The sequence below is a fragment of the Pleurodeles waltl genome, chromosome 11 (genome assembly GCF_031143425.1).
Source record: "Pleurodeles waltl isolate 20211129_DDA chromosome 11, aPleWal1.hap1.20221129, whole genome shotgun sequence".
Classification (NCBI taxonomy): domain Eukaryota; kingdom Metazoa; phylum Chordata; class Amphibia; order Caudata; family Salamandridae; genus Pleurodeles; species Pleurodeles waltl.
In genome coordinates this window covers 325,076,895-325,092,359 of record NC_090450.1, presented here as the reverse complement: position 1 = coordinate 325,092,359, position 15,465 = coordinate 325,076,895, and positions in this window count along the sequence as shown.

Sequence of the window (15,465 nt, the reverse complement as noted above, 5' to 3'; positions counted from 1 at the left end):
AGTGGGGTTATTCATGTCCAAATGGGTAATGGTGCATTTGTTACTGACTCTATTCTGTATTGCATTGTTTATGTGTGTTGTTGTGTCTTATGATACTGGTATCAATTAGATTTACATGCAGTAAAAAGGTTCATCGACCTTAGGCGATGTCGCCAGCATACTATAATCCTTATCAATAAAATTAGATAACCCGAGGGCACACTCACAGTTTCAGCTTCTACAAAAAATGTTTGCAGGGTACTAGGGCAACATAACAAAAATGCTGCAATAAACTGTTTTTTCCGGTATTGGAAAACCTGTTATGCTGCATGAATCCATCAATAGGTCATAAAACCTGCAGGTGATGGGAGCCACTACCGTGACAATTTGAATGTCGCTCCCCTTGTCTATTTGGTGTCACTCAGAATCCCTTGGTGAATAGCATGTCTGTTATTCACAGTTACCCATCTGTAATTCCATACATTTATATTATTGAGATACAGATTGGAGTATTCGTTTATTTCTCAAAGCAACTTAATAAATTAGAAAAAAGTGAGTATTTTCTCTGTGAAGCTCCTGAATCAAGACAGAAAAACAAACGCTTCTTGTCTAGTCAGAGTTGACTTCTCAAAGTCAAATTTGTTAAGTGGGCCACCAACCAAGCTGTTATATTTTTAGAGTATTTTCATATTATTGTTTAAAACACTGGATGGGTTGAACTTAAATGACAATACACGCAAGAAACGGTGCCTCTGTCCACAAGAAAATTGGGAACACATTTTCCCAACCACTTAAGAGTGAATATTTTGCAAACCCTTTTTTCACAGAAATAGACCAATATTGTTACATTTGCGCTTAAAAAAACATGCTGCATGTCCATGGGGCATGAAAGGAAACTACTTACTGACACTCCCATGAATGAATCAATTGAGCACCCATAAATAATCTAGGAGTTTCATTATATATGTTCCCTAAAACTCAAGTGCTACTTCATAAACTTCAGAAAAACCTTTACACACTTAAAACGCAAGTAATAACAGAGATGTTGAGACTTGGACATGAAGATGGCATCTAAAATTGGGAACTTTGTAACTTTTTTTATAACAAAGCAAATGTGCACATATTAGTCACCTTCACATTCATTCAAGTTTGGCAGCGGCACAGCTCACGTGATCCACTCCAGCACGTAAACACCGCCAATGAAAACCATCAGTTAGTTCTTTATAACACACAACCGCCCGACTGGAGCCGGCACAGAATGAATGCTGCCTTTCGGCTGATGTTGCAGATTGATTCAAGCTGATATTAGATATTTATCCTCCTCCCGCCTGACGCCTGTTGCCTGCTGCTGAGTGAAGGACCCACTAGATTTCTTGCTAAGTTCAGTGCCCTGTAGTGGGCAGCTGGGATAGGGAATGCTTCATCACCCAGTCGAGGTGGCTGGGTGGGTTGCTTCCAATTCCCTAACTGATCTGAACTGTTTGTTCAGCCTCATGCTGCTGCAAGTGTGTTAAGTAACACTAGCAATGTAAGACCACCAAAAGCTCACTGGAACCCAGTATAAGTCAGTCGCTTGGGTCTGGTAAATTAAATATTTCCTACCTAACAAGTGTAGGAGGCTGGCCTGGTATGTAGTGGGTACCTAAGGTACTTACACCTTATACCAGGTCCAGTTATCCGTTAATAGTGAAATGTAGGCAGTGTTCTAGCAGCTTAGGCTGTCTAGGGGTACCTGTAGCAAAGCAGCCTAGGCTGAGCTAGGAGACATGTAAAGTTCCTGCAATACCACTATAGTTATACAGTACTTATACACAATAAAAGACAGTACTCAGTGTTATAAAAAATAAAGGTACTTTATTTTAGTGACACAAGGCCAAAAATATCTTAGAGGCAATACTCCTTCTGGAGTCAAGTATTATACATAATATATACACTAGTAACCAAAATCAGGTAAGTAAACAGTCATAGAATAGTGCAAACAGTAGAAAATACAATAGATTGCAATGGGCCTAGGGGCAACACAAACCTTAATACTAAAATAGTGGAATTCGAATGTCGAAATCCCCCTAGACAAGTGTAGTACGTAGAGGGGCACTGAGAGTGTAGGAAAACACCAAAGGTAAGTAAAGTACCCCACCCCAGAGCCCAGGAAAGCAGGAGTAAAGTACAGCAAGTTTCCTCAGAACAAACTACAGGTCGTGTTGAAGAATTATGCAAGAAGCAAGCAAGACTGCAAACAACTAATGATGGATTCCTGGACCTGAAGACCTTTGGAGAGAGGAGACCAAGTCCAGAAGTTGAAGAGTCAAGGAAAAACAGGAGCCCCCTGCCTACCTTCCGGTTGGAAGAAGAAGTCAGGAATGCACCAAAGAAGACAGCTGTGGGTTCCTGCTTGGTGCAAGAGATGTCCCACGTCGAGTTGTTGGATGCAGGCTGTTTGCATCGCTGGATTCCGCCAACAAGCCTTGGTTCACCCAAGTACGTGGTTTGCGCCAAAGAGGAGCTGCCTGGACCCAGGAGGGACCTGGGGGTCTTAACTCAGACTGAGGAGACAGAGGGGCTCTAAGCACTTCAGAGAGCCCTCAGAAGAGCAGGCAGCACCCACGGGAGTCCCAGAACCTGGGGACAAAGGAGTTGCAAAGTGCAGTTGTCGCAGAACTACGCTGGAGGTTTCCACCCTGCTGGAGAACAACTCAGAGAGCTGTGCGTCACAGGATGGAGTGCTCAGGACCTGGCCTACGGTATGCATGAAGAACTTTTGGAAAAAGTGCTCAGAAGCCCAAGGGGCTGCAGAAGACGCGGTGCACAGGGGTACTGTCACAGCATGGGGAGGCAAGCTCTTACCTCCACCAAATTTGGACAGCTGGACCTTTGGACAGTCAGGGTCACTTTGGTGCACCACCTGTGTTCCATAGATCACACTCATCCACAGGAGAGGAGTCCCATAGTACCGATTGTATTTGCAGAGAGGTGCCTGCTGAAGCAGGGAAGGGACTCCGTCACTCCACAGGAGATTCCTTCAGTTCTTCCGGTGCAGGGTGAAGACAGGCAGTACTCAGAGCATGCACACCTTGGAAACTGTTGCAATTGCTGGCTGCAGCTGAAGTTGCAGGTCACAGGAGTCTTCATGGATACTTTGTTGAAGTTACAGCGGTTCCTGGAGCAGTCTGAGGTTGATCCGATGGTCAGAAGCTGAAGCAGAGGAAGCAGAGGAGCCCTAGAGGAATCTTGCAAACTGAATCTGAGGAAACACCCAAAGGAGAGACCCTAAATAGACCTGAGAGGAGAATTGGCAACCTACCCAGGTATGCACCTATCAGGAGGGGTCTCTGACATCACCTGCTGGCACTAGCCACTCAGAGGTCTCCAAAGGGTCCCCATATCTTGGAATCATAGATGGATAACGCCAGGGCACTCTGGAGGAGTTCTGGGCACCACCCTTGGGGTGGTGATGGACAGGGGAGTGGTCACTCCCCTTTCCTTTGTCCATTTTCACACCAGCGCAGGGACTGGGGTCCCTGAACTGGTGTAGATGGGATTATGCAAGAGGGCACCATTTGTGCCCTTCAAAGCATTTCCAGAGGCTCTGGGAGGATACCCCTCCCATGCCTGTAACACCTATTTCCAATGGGAGAGGGTGTAAAACCCCTCTCCTAAAGGAAATGCATTGTTCTGCCTTCCTGGGATTGAGCTGCTCAATCCCCAGGAGGGCAGACACCTGTCTGGGAGGTGGCAGCAGCTGGGGCTGGAGTGGAAACCTCAGAGAACTGGTTTGGCAGTACAGGGGGTCCATGGTGGAGCCCCCAGGGTGCCTGGAATTGGCCCTCCAATGGCAGATTTAGATTGGGGGTTCAATTCCATAATCGTAGACACCTCACATGGCCATATTCAGGGGTTACCACTGTGAAGCTACATATATGTATCAACATATATGTAGTGCACACTTATAATGGTGTCCCCGCACTCATGAAGTCTGGGTAATTGGCCATGGACACTGTGGGGGCACCTTTGCTAGTGCAAGGGTGTCCTCACACACAGTAACTTTGCACCTAGCCTTCAGTAAATGAAGGTTAGACATATAGGTGATTTATAAGTTACTTGGTGCAGTGAAAAATGGCTGTGAAATAGTGTGTTCACTATTTCACTCAGGCTGCAGTGGCAGTCCTGAAAAAAGGCTTATATGAGTTTCTTATGGGTGGCAAAAGAAATGCTGCAGTCTATAAGGATCTCCTGGAACCCCAATGCCCTAGGTACCATATACTAGGGACTTATAAGGGGGGTCCAGTGTACCAATCAGAATTGCAATATGGAGTCACTAAACAATAGTGACAAATTTGGTACACAGAGAGACCATAAGCACTGGATTTCTAGTTAGCAAAACTCCAGTGACACAGTCAAGCATACTGACAACACACATAGGCCACAAACTATGAGCACTGGGGTCTTGGCTAGTTGGATCCCAGTGAGACAGGCAAAACACACTGACAAACAGGCTAAAATGCTAGAAAGAGGCTACTTTCTCACAAGAAGAAAAAAGTTTCAATTCTATTAAGGACAGAGAGGCAAGGATTATGCATAACTTTCTTCACTTTATTAACACAGTAGATTTGAAGAACACTAAAAAAACAGACTACATGTCCAATTAATCCCATGGCATCAGAGTTCAATCAGAGTCCAATCAGAACACAGTCCAATATATAAATAGACTTGACATCCTTTCCAATTACTCTTCTTCACTGGAGGAAGTTAATCTTGAACGTAATTCTAATCCAGAATTACTGGAATTGGTTATTGCCTGCGGAAAATGAAAAGGTATAATCCACGTTATCAAATTCTTTATCTATGGAGGATATATGACAAGAAAAAAACACAGTGGTGAATGATAATGAATTTTGAAACAGTAATGTATATACATGCAAATGAATTCTTTAAATTTATGGACTGAATGATAATAATTGTTAATTTATTTACTTACTGATAACAACAAATATCTCTGGGGGAGGGGGAGCCTCTTAATCAGAAAGTTCCTGGGTGGGATAATCCTTGCCTCGGTGTCCATTAATAAAATTGAAATATTCCTTCTCGTTAGCGAGGAAAGTTTTCATTCTATGTCAGGATGGGTTTGAAAGTAGATTCCACAGACCAATCTGCTGAATTCATGATATCTTCCAACCTACCTGAATGGCCTTAGATGCCATTTCTCCTCTTGTGGAATAAGCACCAAACCTATAAATGTCTATACCTGCTTCTGTCATGACCATTGTACCCATCCAGTGATGGAAGGAGAAGAAACCGCTTGAAATGGTTTATGTAAGGCAATGAGAAGTTGACTGTAACCTGCAGGTCTGGTATCCAATGTCATGTCTTTGTATGCCTTAATACTTAATACATCTGACTACACATAATTTAGGATGTTCTGAAAAAGCAGGTTAGGATAGTAACCTTGTATTAGTTTTAGTTATCATGGAGATGGTGACAGTGACTCCATCTGGGGTGAAGACTCTAGTGGCCAAGTCTAGAGCTCTAACATCAGATACACTTTTGCAGAATATGAGGTATAATATAATGGCTACCTTAGCTGAGAGTTATTTTCGAGATAGGTAATGATTATCTTGCCAGTGGGAAAGAAATGTTAAAACTATGTTAACGTCCCAGAGTCCTGAGTATCAAGGTTCTGGGGGTTTAAAAGATAAATGCCTTTCATTAATTTACATACCCAAGGGTGTTCACCAACTGGTTTGTTATTGACGGTGTCATATCCAGAAGAAATAACTGATCTAAAGAAATGTACTGGATTATAAGTTAGACCTGACTGATCATGCTCAGCTAGGAAATTCAAGATGTGTATAACTTCTTCCCCCGAGGGATCCAGATGTTTCTCCATCCACCAACAATTCCATCGGATCCAAGCTAATCGATAACTCTTGGTGGTACCTGTAACCCAAGCTTGTTGGATGAAGTTAGTAGCTTCTGTTGAAAGATGGTAATTTTTCCAACATTCCCGGAAATCCTCCAAGCCATGAGGGAAAGATGGCCTTGAAGGACCAGCTTGTGAGGAGAGCCTTGATGGTCCATAAAAATCGAAGGGAATGATGGCAGTTGTATTGGGTGATCCCAAGATAATTCCATCAATTATGGGAATCATGCTTGAGACCTCCATATTGGCGGCACTAGCACCAAAGATGCTAGTTGTCTCTGACCTGAGCTGCTACTCTGGGAATCATGAGAAAAGGAGGGTATGCATAGGGGAGATCCTTCAACCAGTTTTGGAGAAAAGCGTCTACTGCAATGGCTTCCGGGGGTGGCCTCCAGCTGACATTTCTTGTCAACTGGTGGTTCAGTCGAGAAGCAAAAAGGTCTAGGTTGCAGGGACCCCATCTGTCCATTGGAGGCAGAAAAATAGCTTGATCCAGCTTCCAGTCATTGTTGTCCGTAAAGTTTCTGGAGTTCCAGTCTGTTACAGAGTTCCTGATTCCTGGAAGATATTAGTCTGTTGCAGAGATCTGTTTCTGCAAGCAATAGTGCCAGAAACCCTTTGCCAATTCCGAGAGAGCTTTCAAGAGAGTGCCCCTCAGATGATTGATGTACTGGACTGCTGAGATGTTGTCCATCTTGAGGAAAATGGAGCAACATATTTTGTCCTTGGCGAGGGTTCTGATCACAAAGGAGCCAACCAGAAGTTCCAGGTAGTTGATATGTAGACTTAATTCTTCTGCCGACCATCTGCCTCCCATGGATACTTCCCTGCAACTGGCTCTCCATCCTAGATGACTGGCATCTGATTCTATTATGAAGCCTGTAGAAGTGCCAAAAATTGCTGTTCCATTTCAGGCCTCCATGTGATCTATCCACCACTGGAGTTCCGTTATGGCTTCAAGAGATAAGGACATTGTTTCTGAGTAAGTCAACCCCTCCAGAGGTGAGAAGCTTTTAGTCTCTGCAATGCACGATAATGAAGTGGCCCTGGGAAGATGGCCTGCACTGAAAAGAAGTCCTACTAACCTGGCGAGTTGACAAAGGGAAATCTTGTCCCACCTGAGAACCTTCTTAAGTTCTTTCCAAATCTTGGAGAGTTTTGATGTTGGAAGGTTGAGTCATCCGGTGATTGAGTTTATGAGGTATCCCAAAAGATAATCTGTTGGGTTGAGATTAATTACAACTTTTATTTTTTGATGAAAAAACACGGCTTCTGGAGAAACGTAATATGTTCAGATTGTAGTTGAGTTGAGGTAGAGATTGATCCATCAGAAGAATGTCGCCAAATAGATGATCATCCTTACTCCCCTGGTACAAAGGAATTTTACTACTGGTCGTAGGAGTTTGGTGAAACACCAAGAGGCTGAGGCTAGACTGAATGGGAGAGTCCTGAACTTGTAAATCTGTCCCTTCCATGCAAAATAAGGAAATCTTGTGTGTAGAGAAATAATGGGAACCAAAAAGGTATGCATCTTTGAGATCCAACCTGACTATCTACTGTTTTGGGAGAAGAATGTCTCTCAGTGGATGGATACCTTCCATCTTGAAGTGGTGATAAATTATCCATTTGTTGAATTCTCTCAAGTTTATGATGGGGTGGACACTCTTTTCTTTATTATCTACACAAAATAAATTGCTCAAAAACCAGTTTGGGTGAAGTACTGACCTGCAAGTTGTTCTTTTCTGTAGAAGTTCTCCACTTCAAAATCAATGAGCTTCTTCTCCTTTGCTGAGAACACTAAAGGTCTCAGGCGTGTTTGTTGGACTGGAGACCCACAGAACTCAATGTGAAAGCCCCTTACTGATTGAAGGATCCATAGATCATTTGTTATTGTTTCCCAGTTGTGAGCATACCCTCCAAGATTTCGAGAGGAAGAAGGGATGATGCTTACCAGAATTTCCTCCTGGTACGTTAGCTCCTTCTCTGACAGAGTTGGTTTTCCCTCTGCCGGAACCTCTGGATGGATAGAAGGGTCCCTCAAGACCATCATTCCAGCCGTTTTTTCTTTTGCTCTGGTGGGGCTCTGGTGGGTTGGTAAAAGCGGCTGGAGGAGTGACCTCTTCCTCATCCACCCGGATTTCGATTCTAGTTGTGAGGTAACTGTGCTATCTCCACAGGAGGTCATTAACTCTATGGCTACTACATCTAAAGTCAGATTAATGTGGGAGGCTGAAAGAGAAGGCAGCTGAAGGGGAGACAGTGATGAAAATTTACCACAGTCTAGCCTGAATTTGGAGAATGAATGAAAAGACAACAAAGGGCTAAAGGAATACCCGCTATTCACAAGACATTCATAAGGCGGGGTGAAATCCAACCTGGGCTGATATCTGCAGGAAGAAATTAAAAATCTTGACATTCGAGACCTATAACAAATGATACCTCAAGGAGCTCTAATCAGATCTCGGCTCAGCCTTTGTCAGCACAATTGATTAACTCACAAAGTGTCAAGGAAACTGTGTCTTTCGAAGTTCCTGTAGCAGTGCAAGATCAGCACCCAGTGTAGCTTAATGGCAACACTATTCATGCCACTGAATCTAAAATCCCAACTTTATCAAGCCAGTAATACCTGGCGCAACCTCTTTTAGAGCCTATTCTGGTAGAAATAAATTAGCTTAAGGCATCTGAGGCCCAGGAAGTAGCTGTGCCCTATCAAAGGCTGAGTAAAATAGGGGAGATTGTGCTACAAATACCAGTACAACTGCAAGAGGTGGAACAGAGGACGTCTGATTTAGACGTCCTTAATTTTTGTTTTCCTTTAGATGGGACAATGATCTCTGCCCATTGCCCTCCAAACCCCAAGTACCCTTGCACTATTATTGTCAAATTTGCACACTACTGCATAAAGGAGAGTATATTGTCATTGGCCATTCTAAAGAATGTTTTAACGAATCAAATTTGCATCTTTTCAGACATGTCTGCTTCAGCAGCACGCAGGCGGAGAGACCTTATGGGCCTCTTGGGACAATATAAAGCTGCCGGGGTGCAGGCCTCGGTAGTGCAGCGGTTAAAACATAAGGTTTTGTTTAAGAGGCGATGTAATTCATTCACATTGCAATAAGAGGAGCAAGCCTATTGCAAAGAGTGTAAAACGTGCAAAGCTGAAGCTATATTCCGTTTTACCCCTCTATTTGTTTTCCCCCTTTGTTGCTCTTCTTTGTTTTATTTTCAGTATATGAAGATACTTGTAGGAGGCCTTCTTTAAAGCGTAGCAGGGTGCAGCAATACAGCACCCAACAGCTAGAGCAAAGGTGGTGGGCGGGGGGTACAGTGGCCAGTTCTCCCTTTCAGGGTGGGCAGGGCACTGAATGTGTGATTTGCACTTTTGGTGTGGATTTGTTGTGGTAGGTTAGGGGACACAGAGGGATGCAAGAGTGGGTAAAAAAAAAAACAAAGAGCGGACGCATCAGAAAATGATTAGCCTTGGACATAGTGAAGGCAGTTGGGTTATACTAGCTCATGTAGTCCTGCAGACAGCCTTGATTTTAGGTTGAGTGCTGCACAGGGACTGAGCTAACAAACACTATGATGATTTAATGGTCTGTAATGTTAGAGCAATCTCATGTAATGCTAATGAGGTTTTTAATAGTCAGAAATATGAAGCCATACTAAAGTAGTTGTCCTCATTTAACCTGGAAATTATCTTCTTACAATTGACACATATTAAAGATAATAACCCCAAGAACGCTATACCACACAAATATTTGCATGCATATTTTGTGTTTGCTGGATGTGTTATGTGTGGAGTAGCAATACATCTGGCTAGATCCATAGAGTGGGAGGGGAGAGAAGTCATAAGGGATAAGAAAAGTAGATGGATTTGGCTGAAGGTGTGGGTGCAAGCTGCTCCCTTTAAGCTAGTCAATACATTCTGCTAGACCAAGGTAGCAGTTTGATCAAACTCTTCTGTCAGACCAACTCTGGTGGCTATCAGAAGCACAGATATTTATTAGGGAATTTTTTTTAACTGAATCAAAAATCGGTTCCAGTTTTTGCTCTGTGGGGGGCCTACAGGAATTTCAGTCAGCTGTAGACACAGCTCACAATGCCTTAGGTAGGGCAGGATCGGAGGAGAAGGGGATGATACAAGAACAGCTCACACTGGCTAAATGGAACATAAGAGACTTCTTCATTCTGGAGGAGATTAATAACTCAAGGACCTTCCAACAAAAACAATATGAATAAAGCCAGCTGATTGTCACGCTCCATGCTTGGTCTACTTGGGTTAAGCAAGACTTGAAAGGTTTCTCAAAACTAAAAAATCTTGGTCTGAACTTACTTCAGACAGAAGATAAAGATATTGCAGAAGTGTTTCTTGAATATTACAAGAACGTTTATGGACGAGCCCATCCTGTTTCAACACTGAGCCATGAAGAGTTTTTTTAATTTAAATTAGGCTCCCACAACTGGCATTTGATCAAAAGACAAAAGTAACAACTTGTATCACAGAGCAGGAGGGTGACAGCAGCCCTTCAAAAAAATGGGTAATGCAAAAGCCAATAGCTGCAATCGTATGTCCACTGAGGTATACAAGACATTTTTAAAAGAATTGCTCCCATTTCTGACTGCATTATTTAACTCAATTAGAAAAGGCACAGCTATACCATCTCCCTTGAAAGAGTCTGTGGTAGTTAGCTGGTGAAAAAAAGATAAGTTGCCTCTTAATACGAATTCTTATCCCCCATTTAGCCTGTTAAATGCCTATAATAAGTTATTCAGAAAGGTGTGGGCATCAAGTATCATCACTGTAGGGCAAGTCCAGGTCCATAAAAACCAGGATGGTTTTCTGGCAAACAGACTATTAGCAGGAATCACTCTCTTTCTGATACAGGCTATAGATTTTTTTTAAATCGCCAAGTGGAAGTGGCAATCTTAACATCTGATGCCGAAACGGCGTTCGATTTGGTGAATTGGTACTCTTTATTCTTTGCTTTGAACAGGTTTGGATTTCCAGACTCAATTGTTAGCATGCTTCAGAATTTGTAAGAGGGTGCCGAGGCATGAGTTATAGTAAACGCAAAAGAAGTTGGATCTGTTCAGATCAATAGGGGCACCTGCCAGGAGTGCCCGATGTCACCCATTCTCTTTGCCCTTTTCATCAAGCACTAGGCGGGTAGAATCTGGAGTACTGACACCATCACACCCCTGATAGAAGGGATTCCCAAGATCAAGCTCTTTGCTGACAGTATAATTCTTTATCTGAAAGCAGACAGGTCAAATTTTGAAAGTGCCATAAATCTGATTCAGGAGCATATGAGGGTTGGGAGTATAAAGCCAACGCCAGTAAAACCAGGTCTCTTTTATTTAATGCTCCACCTATGGTTCTGCCCTTAGGTCTGCTGAATCTGTATAATACACAATGCCCGGTTCATTTTCTTGGGGTCTACGTAACAATCAAGTACTCTGATCTGTTTCTCTTGAATCACAAAACCATGTTAAATAAAGTTAAAACCCTATTGGCTAGGTGGACACTTCTCCCACTGAGATTAATTGGCAGGATGTCTTTAGTCAAAACGTCCATTCTGCATTTATATCTATTTACTTTCTCTAATCTCCCTCTTAAAATTAACTAGGCTTTTTTTTAAGAATTACATTCTTTTATTATTAGATTTGTATGGAATGGCAGGACCTTGTGGGAAAAATACTTTATTCTCCTGCTAGATAAAGGTCAGAGTGGATTATCCCTACTGGATTTTTCCTCTTACTACCAGGCCGCCTAGTTGGATATTAAAGTTTGCAGGGGTATTTTTGCAGTATTCTGGTAGCATTGTTAATTCTTTACAAGCCAGAATGACTCAAATATCAGACATCAACTTGCCCGCTTTTTTTAAAGATGGCTAGGCTACCCAAAAGGACAAGATATAAGGAGCTACTTGACACAGAAGTTGGCTTAAAATGCTTCTTTAAAAAAAGACAGGTCCCGCCCTGTTACAAGTTGGTCCGGCTACAACTTTGAAAAGCTTTTAGTCTACATATTTCCAAATCTGTGCTTAGTTTCTGTCATTCCTGTGGGTACCGAGTACTGGGTGACTTCTATATTGGAAATAGGCCATTAACTTGGGAGGAAATGCAACAGCATTTAGGGTCAGTGTGCCATCACTACTGACATGGTTCTTGCAGATTGTGGGATTCCTTGCAAGTAGTTGCCAAGAAAAGAGTGAATCAACTCAGGCTCATGTTCAGTTATTAACACAAACTAAATTGAGAGCGATAAGCAACTGGTACAAAGTCTTGAAGAAATCATCTGACTCGCCTCTTGACAATGGCCTGAATAAGCTAGAGGAGGTAACTGGGTGTCAGGTGACTTTGTGTGAATGGGAGCACATTTCTATGGTTGGGCATAAATCCCTTAGAGCTGGGCAAACCTGGGTCGAACCTGGCAGCTAACGGCCAACAGTGCGGACTCTACTAGCGTAGTTGTGGCGCTGCTTTGACCCAACAGGCAGCAGAGTGAGGAAAAAAGTGGCTGGGGGCTGCCCCTTGTAGTTCTCGTATTCCTGGGGGGCCCTTACCTTATTGGCGGTATATCCCACCACGCATTAGGCCACACGATCGCGTCCTGACCCGAGTCGGAACGCCAACACCCATAGTAGCAGAGACGGCGAGGGAGAGCGGTGGCAATTGGGAGCGCGCTGCTCTCGAAGTTAGGAGAGTTTGAGCTCTCACCTCCAGGGTCGCGCTGAGAGGCGCGACCGGGGTAGGTGTTGAGCAGAGGCAGCACAAGTCGCTGAGGCAGGACAAGTCGCTGAGGCAGCTCAAGGTGCATGCAGAGAGAGACGCTGCCTCCCAGGAGAGGGAAGGAGTCGTTCCCACTTCTTCAGGCATGGGAGGATTTCGACCGGCTACAAACAAACTCCCAAGGGACTAAGGACACCACCTCTCAGATACTGGGAGGGGGGGAGAGCAGTACTCTAGAAGAGCTGAATATCCTGGAGGGGGGGGCTTCTTATTTAGGGTCCCCCAGGAAGACAGTGAAGTACTGGGTCCAGCTGAGGACACTTTTAAGGATATTGTACCCACCCCATGGAAGGGGGTAATTTGTGAATTACAAAAAAAGAAAACTGGAGGAAGAAAGAGGCACTTCTCCCCCCCTCTCCAACGACGAATAACACATTCACTCAGGTCTTATTTTAAGGCCAAGAACGCAGCCGCTATTATGGCTTCCCCAATCACAGCCCCCCTCCCCTGCTCCTTTGGGTCTAGCTTTAAATGGAATCACGCAAAATGAGTGTGAGGAAGGAGGGCAAATAAATTTGCCCTGGTCTGATTCTCCACCTCTACTCACACTTTCCCCAGACGTAAAAGAGGGGGGGTGTTAGGCTTGGGTAAGACGGCGCAGATGCAGGAAATAGGAGAAGAAGTTTCCCTGTAAAAGAGAAACATCCATCCAGAGAAGTTAACAGAAGAGTTATCTGAATCTCAACTAGAGTCATCGGAGGAGATAAATCTAATTTCCGGCCAGTCACCCTCTCTGGAATCCTTTCTGCATTCCTTATCAAATTAAGTTAGGCAGGGGTTTCTGGTATCACAGACTAATCAGAAGGGGATTCAGGAGGTATGTGAGGCACTGGCAAACAAGATGGATTTATTAACCCAAAGAACACAGATTCTGGAAAAGCAAGTAGACCAACTTAATGAAACAGTGGAGAAGTACACTAGCTAAATCAATGCATTAAAAACTATGGGAAGTCAGAAATTTGAGAGGTTGAAAGTACTGGAAAATAATGCGAGAAGGAATAACATCAAAATAATGAATGTTCCGGTAGGGGCCGAAGGAGATAACATTAGAACTTTGGTGGCATATCTTATGAAACAAAGTGGGGAGTGGGAGGGACCTGAGAATGTACTGATTCAAGATATACAGCGAGTTCATAGGGATCCCTTCCGAAAACCACTAAATAGAGCCAAGCCTAGGAGGATATTGGTGAACTTTCTTACTTATATAATTAAGGAGAAAATCCTCTCTAGAGCCCTAAAAATGGGAACATTAGAGGCAAAAGGCTATTCCTTCGAGATAAGATCTGATGTGTCTCGGATTACCTCCTACAGACAACGGGAGCTAGGCAGGAGGATGGAGGAATTTAAGAAATCAGGGGCCACGGTCCAATTAAAATTCCCACCGACCCTGAAAGTGATGAGAGATAATCAAATGTATAATTTACGGGATGTTCAAGAAGCAGATTCTCTTCTGGAAAAATTTAAGGAAAGCCAAAACCAGACTGGACTCAGCCCAGTTTTCTCCCTCTCTATTTTGTTTTTTATATCTGTTTTTTGATAGCAGGTGGAAGGGCCTAAGAAGCGCCAAACTGGCTTCATAGCCAGTAAGATGGGGGGCGGGAAGGTTCCCAGGGTGGGGAGGGGAGGGATTCGGGAAGGCGGGGGGAAGGATGTTGTTGGGGGGAAGGGGTGTAAAGGGGTTGGAAAATGTGTGCCTCACAGTAAGGTGGCCCGGCCAGCAATATTGTTTACAAAGGAGTCTGTAAAATTAAAAAAATATATATATATCAGAGATGGCTGGAGGTAGTTTTCAGATTCTCTCTTGGAATGTGACTGGGTTGAGAGTAAGTCAAAGAAGGAATCATATTTTACATCATTATAAGGATTCCCTGGCTCAGATTGTAATGTTGCAAGAATCTCACTTTGCAGCTGTTGAAGTCTATGAGATTTTTAAATCTGTGGCTTGGGTGAAGCAAATGGTTTGTTCGAATAACACGTCGCATTCAAAAGGGGTGGTAATCCTGGTGAAAATCACACTTAATGCTTCGATTTTATGCCCTAAGATAGATACAAAAGGTAGATGGGTTATGGCAGATGTTAGGGTAGGTAAGGCCTTTTATACCTTAGTATCTTTCTATGGCCCGAATGTAGATGACACAACATCATTCCAGGAAGTATGTAATGAACTATCAGAGGCCCAGTACCCAATTATAATAGCTGGAGATTTTAATGCAGTATTAAATCATATATTGGATAAATCTACTGGAAGTAAAACATCTGGATGTCAAAAGTCCTCAGCATATATTAAGATAATAATGGAGCATTATGCATTGGTGGACATTTGGACAGAACTACACAGTCGCTCTCGCAGTTTCGCCTTTCATAATAAAAAGTATAAACATCACTCCAGGATAGACTATTTCTTATTGGCCAAGGCCCTTAGGGCGTCCGTGGTAGATGTTCAACACATTCCAGCACACCTATCTGACCATGCTGCAGTAATATTGACTTTGGAGGAAGCAGGGCCACGGCTTGCAAGAAGATGGATGCTAGATCGCTCTCTTTTAAACAATATTAAAGTTGGAGAGCGCCTGCTGAGTGAAACTAAGTGTTTTTTTTAAGTCAACTTGAATTCTGCTTCTACCCACATGGTATGGAATTCTTATAAAGCTTTTATTAGAGGGATCCTGATTAGCATTTCTGCTCAGAGAAATAGGGAATACAGGTTGGAAATTCTGAATCTCGAGAAAGATTTAGAGAACTTAGAAGGAAAGCTAGTGAAAGTACAGCTTGAA